At 47.1% G+C, this 6,167-nt stretch overlaps 1 non-coding gene across 1 annotated transcript; it reads left to right on the forward strand.

Annotated features, from left to right (window-relative positions):
• The first annotated feature begins 5,331 nt into the window (after positions 1-5,331).
• On the forward strand, positions 5,332-5,435 carry LOC129461658 (small nucleolar RNA U13). The gene has a single exon (XR_008650641.2). It is a non-coding gene; the product is annotated as a small nucleolar RNA U13 (small nucleolar RNA).
• The last annotated feature ends 732 nt before the right edge of the window (positions 5,436-6,167 follow it).

The following is a 6,167-nucleotide window of genomic DNA, read 5'->3' on the forward strand; positions in this document are numbered from 1 at the left end:
ACTGGTCATCAAGCTTAACTATTCAGTAAATATGGATAGAAGGAATGTTAATCCGAACAGGGTTGAAATGTTATTGTTCTTTCCCACGTTAAAAAAGAAAATTTCTATGGCTCCCATGCACATTGGATGAAACAAAGTCTTAAGCATAAACTCCAAAATCCTTTGAGATCTGACTCCAACCTGCTCTTTCTTCTTCCCTTGCTCTCCAAATGAATATCCTAAACCCCAGCTACCCAGACCACTACAGCACTGTTCCCTGTTGGTATCCTGGGCTTTACCTCTCTGTGGTCATGTGGTCCCCCTCTCTTAAATTATGCTTTCATCTTTGGCTGTCCAATTCCTACTTGACATCCAAAGACTTGTACAAAAATTTTCACAGCAGCTCGGGTTTTAATAGTCACAAGCTGGAAACAGCCCAAATGTTTATCAGGGGATCCATGGATAAATCATGGCATATCCATACGATGGAATTTTGCTCAGCAACAAGAATACACTTTTGATACGTGCAGTAACATGGATGAAATCCAAAATCATGACAAGTGGAAGAAGTCAGATAAAAAAGAGTATAGACTGTATAATTCTGTGTACATACAACTCTAAAAAATGTCAACTAATTTATGATGGCAGAAAGGAGCTCAGTTGTTACCTGGAGATATCAGTAGAGAAAAGGATGGCCTTCCAAGGTACTCAAAGACTCTTTTGGGGGGAGATGAAAATATATATTATTCTGATTGTGACGATGATTTCAATGGTGTACACATATTCCAAAACTCATAAAATCAAACACTTTAAATATGTGTGGTTTATTGTTCACCAATTATACCCCAATAAAGTTGTAAAAAAAATTATAAACAAAGTTAAACCACAAACTGCAAAAACCACTGCAGCGAGCCAATAAAGGGGTATTATCTACAAGGTAACGAGGGCCCCAACAAATCAATTAAAAATACAATGAAGCAATGGAAAATGGGTACAGAGCACATGCTCGAAAGAAACTGTTCTGTCTCAAGAAAATGTAAAAATTCACCTTATTTACCAATGGCTTTGAAGGAACGGCAATATCTGTAAGGATCACCGGTGAGAATATGGTCCTTCAGGTGGGAGGAGCACTCCTCACAGAGCATCCTAACCACACCTCCATCATCCTAATCACACCTCCATCATCCTAACCAGAACCCCAGCATCCTAACCAGACCCCCATCATCCTGACCACACCCCACATCCTAACCACACCTCCATCATCCTAATCACACCCCCAGCATCATAACCTCACCCCCAACATAATAACCACACCCCCAGCATCCTAATCACACTTCCATCATCCTAATCACACCCCCAGCGTAATAACCACACCCCCAGCATCCTAATCACACCCCCAGCATCATAACCTCACCCCCAGCATCCTCATCACACCCCTAGCATCATAACCACACCCCCAGCATCCTAATCACACCCCCAGCATCCTAATCACACCTCCATCATCCTAATCACACCCGCAGCATCCTAACCACACCCCCAGCATCCTAATCACACCCCCAGCATCCTAATCACAACCCCAGCATCCTAATCACATCCCTAGCATCCTAACCACACCCCCAGCATCCTAACCACACCCCCAGCATCCTAACCACACCCTCAGCATCCTAATCACACCCCCAGCATCCTAACCACACTTCCATCATCCTAATCACACCCCCAGCATCCTAACCAGACCCCCAGCATCCTAACCACACCTCCATCATCCTAACCAGACCCCCAGCATCCTGGCCACACCCCCAGCATCCTAATCACACCTCCATCATCCTAACCAGACCCCCAGCATCCTAATCACACCCCCCAGCATCCTGGCCACACCCCCAGCCCTTCTAACTCATCCCTCCAAGCTCACCATCCTAGGTGCTGCCTGGCCTGTCAGATCACCAAATTCCATATGTGAAACAAAAGCCCCACCCCAAATGTACATATGTCCTTGAACTGTATTTTTTCGGTCCAGTCGTTTACAAATTTTCCATTTTGTTGGGTCGTTTTTTTGTTTGTTGGTTTTTTCTTTATCTTTTGTTTTTTTTTGACAGGGTCTTGCTCTGTCATCCAAACTGGAGTGCAGTGGTGCAATCATGGCTCACTGCAGCTTCCAACTCCTGTGCTCAAGTGATCCTCCAGCCTCAGCCTCCCAAGTAGCTGGAACTATAGGAGTGCACACCAGGCCCGGCTAATTTTTAAATTTTTTGTAGAGGCAGGGTCTTGCTCTGTTGTCCAGTCTCATCTGGAACTCCTAGGCTCAAACGATCCACCTGCCTCAGCCTCCCAAAGTGCTGGGATTATAAGCATCAGCCACTGTACCTGGCTTCATTTACAGTTACATTACTCAAACCCAATGCAGAGAAGGGATTATTATAATCCTCAGGCCAGGATAGAGCTCCATGGAGGTTTGGACCACAGTCTGCATTGCTATGGTGAAGGCATACCTATCCTCCCCGCTGTGGAAACACAAACTCCTTGAGGCCACAAGAGCATCTGTTCCTGCCTAGCCCCTTCGAACGGAGCACATGACTTCCTACCCCGCATCCAGAATCATATCTCGAGTTTTATTACGGCACTTTGCAAAACACTTCCAAATACTTTTTTTTTCCTTTTTTTTACTTTGTTGTTGCTGCTTTCTTTTCTTTTTGAGACAGGGTCTCCCTTTGTCACCCAGGCTGGACTGCAGTGGTGCGATCATAACTCACTGCAGCCTAGAACTCCTGGGCTCAACCCCTGCCTCAGCCTCCCAAGTAGCTGGGACCACATGTGAACACAACTACACCCAGCTAATTTGTTTTGTTAGTATTATTATTGTTATTGTTGTTGTTGTTGTAGAAATAGGGTCTTGCTAGGTTGCCCAGGCTGGCCTGGAACTCCTGGCCTCAAGTAATCCTCCCGCCTCCGCCTTCCAAAGTATTGGGATTACAGGTTTGAGCCACCCCTCCGGCTCAAACATTTTTCTTATTCAAGTTTCACAAGAACCCTGATCCAGTATCACAGTTAATGTTATTATTACCCGTATTCCCAATTTGACGACTGCAAAGACTTGCAGTTGAGTGACTGTCCCCAAGGTTGTCCGGTTCATCGGGAAGGGGACCTGAGCCTCCCGCCTCCTGCCTCCACGTGCAGCGTTTTCGCCAGAGCCCCGACCACTTTTGGAAACCAGAGCTGCAGGCGAGTGCCGCTTTGTGGAGGGAGCTGAGGCGAGGCGAGGCGAGGCGAGGCGAGCCGGGGTGGGCGCGGCCGGATGCAGAGCTGCAGGGTTCATTCTCCCTCTCCCGTCCCCCTCTGCCTGGCGATTCCACTCCGCCTGCCCGCAGCGGAATGAAACTGACAGGCTCGCGAGAGAACTGGAGCAGAGGCGAGAGGGGGCGGGGACAGGAGGCAGAGCCCGCCTGGAAAAGTCCCAGGTGGCCGTGGAAGGAATAAGGGGGGAAACAGGAACATCTATAGGAAAAGGGACATTATGTGCACATTTTGTGTCTCCTCGGCTCTCCATCTTTTTTCCCTTTAAGCCTTTATTAAAGGGGAAAAAATGAGCAGATAAATAGTTCGTTTATTAATTATTAACAAACAAGTGGCACTAATGAATAGCATCATTAAAGGGCATTTTGTGAATATTAATGTGTAGTTATATTCTAAATAAGGTCTCCGTTCTTCCCTTGGCCAGCCAAGGTCTTTCCTATTCTTGTTCAAAAGTCATCTATCTTAATTACACCCTGCCCCTAGCCCCTCCAATTAAAACCCTGCAATCACGACCCCGATTCGGCATTTCCTATAGTCCTTATCACGTAGGACACTATTAACACATGATTTTGACATTTATTTTCATTGTCTGTCTCTGTGCACTAGAGCCCACGTTTTATAAAGACATGAATTTCTGTGTTTTGTACACTGATGTGAACGATTACCTGATAATACCATAGGTGGGCAATAAATATTTGTGGAAAAAATAAAATAGACCGGGTGCGGTGGCTCATGCCTGTAATCCCAGCACTTTGGGAGGCCGAAGCAGGTGGATCACTTGAGGTCAGGAGTTCAAGACCAGCCTGGACAACGTGGTGAAACCCTGTCTCTACTAAAAATACAAAAAAATTAGCCAGGTGTGGTGGTGTGCTACTCAGGAGGCTGAGGCAGGAGAATTACTGGAACCTGGAAGGTGGAGGTGGCAGTGAGCCGAGATCGCACCACTGCATTGCAGCCCGGGTGACAGAGAGAGACTCTGTCTCAAAAAAAAAAAAAAAGAAAAAAGAAAAAGAAAAAGAAAAAATAAAGTAATACTACAACTGAGAGTAAGAGGGGTTCCCTCCGTATGCCACCACCCACTTCCTGTATTCCTCCTTTCTATCATCAAGGGCTTGCGAGAGAGGCGAACAGAAACTCGCCTCGGCCCTGAGCTGTGTCCTTCCCTCTGAGCAGGCTCTGGAAGTCTCCACCGCGGAGCTCCTGACTGCAACCCGCTGGTGCACCGACACCTTGGGCAGCACCCTCCCATGCAGGCACATAGTCAGTTTCAGAGTGGAAACAGCCTAGTGCTCTTATTTTACAGGACCCCATGAGACAGAGTGGCCTTCCCAAGGGTACACAGTGAGCTCCTGAGTTCCTCTCTCTCTACCAGTGCACAGACATTTTGTGAGTCGGTGGCCAATGGCCTGGCCCTTGGCAAATGCTGGAAGGTGGAAGCTGTTTTGAGGCCTGGCAGCCTCTGCTGTCTGTGTTCTCTTCTCCTCTCACCCTAATGCTGGTCTTTCCTCTTTCAGCCTTCCCAGAGCCATGATGTACTCAGTGATTCATCAGTGATTGCATTTGTCCAAGCAGACAAAACCCTTATTTGACTCCAGACTCCAGGGGAGGAGGCGCTGGCATAGAATTGCGGTCATCAGGGAGCTAAGTAGAAAGATATGTTGCAGAGGAGGATCATCTCGTCCAAACTCTAATATGTGCTTTTTCTAAAGAGCTTTCAACTTTTTAAACCCACAGGACAGAGCAGAGTCCAAAGGCAGCGAGAGGAAACGACCGGCCCAGGATCTCTCTGGGAGTCAGGGCTGTAGGAATCCAGGTATTCCGATTCCCAGTTCTCCATCTACAGATTTTCTCTTCCCTCCATTATCAACATATCTTGAGCAGAGAACAGACGCATAAACAAGGAAAATTTCTGGCAGGTTTTCCCTGGATCTTTCTAGCTCGAAGTAAGCCTGACATACGGATGCTTATTTTCACTCCTACCTCGAATCTCGTCATCAGAGGCTGCCAGAGTGAACTTAGAGCAAGAGATAAAAAAAAAAAAAAACAGTCCTTAAAACAGGCCAGATCCTTTTGTGGTTCATAAGCATGATGATTGGGTTTTCAGGCTGTCGTGTGAGATGTGCCTCACTCAAACCTTGTTACGACGTCTGCGCATTACCCATGTGATGGGAAGAAAAAGAAAAAAGGCCAGGGACAGCAGCTCACACCTGTAATCCCAGCATCTTGGGAGGGTGTGGCAGGAGGATCAGTTGAACCCAGGAGTTTGAGACCAGCCTGGGCCATATAGCGAGACCCCGTCTCCACAAAAAAAAAAAAATTAGCCAGGTGTGGTGCACACACCTGTAGGTGGGAGGATCACTTGAGCCCGGGAGGTTGAGGGTATAGTGAGTTATGTTTGTGCCACTGAACTGCAGCCTGGGCAACAAAGCTAGACATTGTCTCAGAAAAAAAAAACAAAAACAGGCCACAGTGATTTCTATTTGTTGAGCATCTAATATGTGCCAAGCACTTCCAAGTATCCACCCTCTGGCATAATCTACACAACAATCCTGCAACATCGGCTCAGAGACCACAAAGCCAGGAAGGATCAAAGCTGGCATTTACACTGAGCACTGCGTGACACCAGAACCTATGTTTTTTGCTCCTTAAAATCTTAGCTGCAGTGGGCAATGTCAAAATGGAGAAAAAGGCCTTCAGGGAGATGACCCTCTTGTCCCTCAGAGGCTGCCAACTCCAAAGGAGTCCCTTCCATCCCACATGTCTAGGTTTGGTTTTCCACAGCTCCCGTTGTCATGGCATTAGGGGCTCTCGTCACCATTTGAAAACCCAGAAGAGGAAAATAAGAGGGTTCTGCTCTTTGATTCAAGAGCTGACCAGTTCAGGGGCTGAGCATGGTGGCT

The sequence above is a fragment of the Symphalangus syndactylus genome, chromosome 1, assembly GCF_028878055.3.
Source record: "Symphalangus syndactylus isolate Jambi chromosome 1, NHGRI_mSymSyn1-v2.1_pri, whole genome shotgun sequence".
Taxonomy (NCBI): Eukaryota; Metazoa; Chordata; class Mammalia; order Primates; family Hylobatidae; genus Symphalangus; species Symphalangus syndactylus.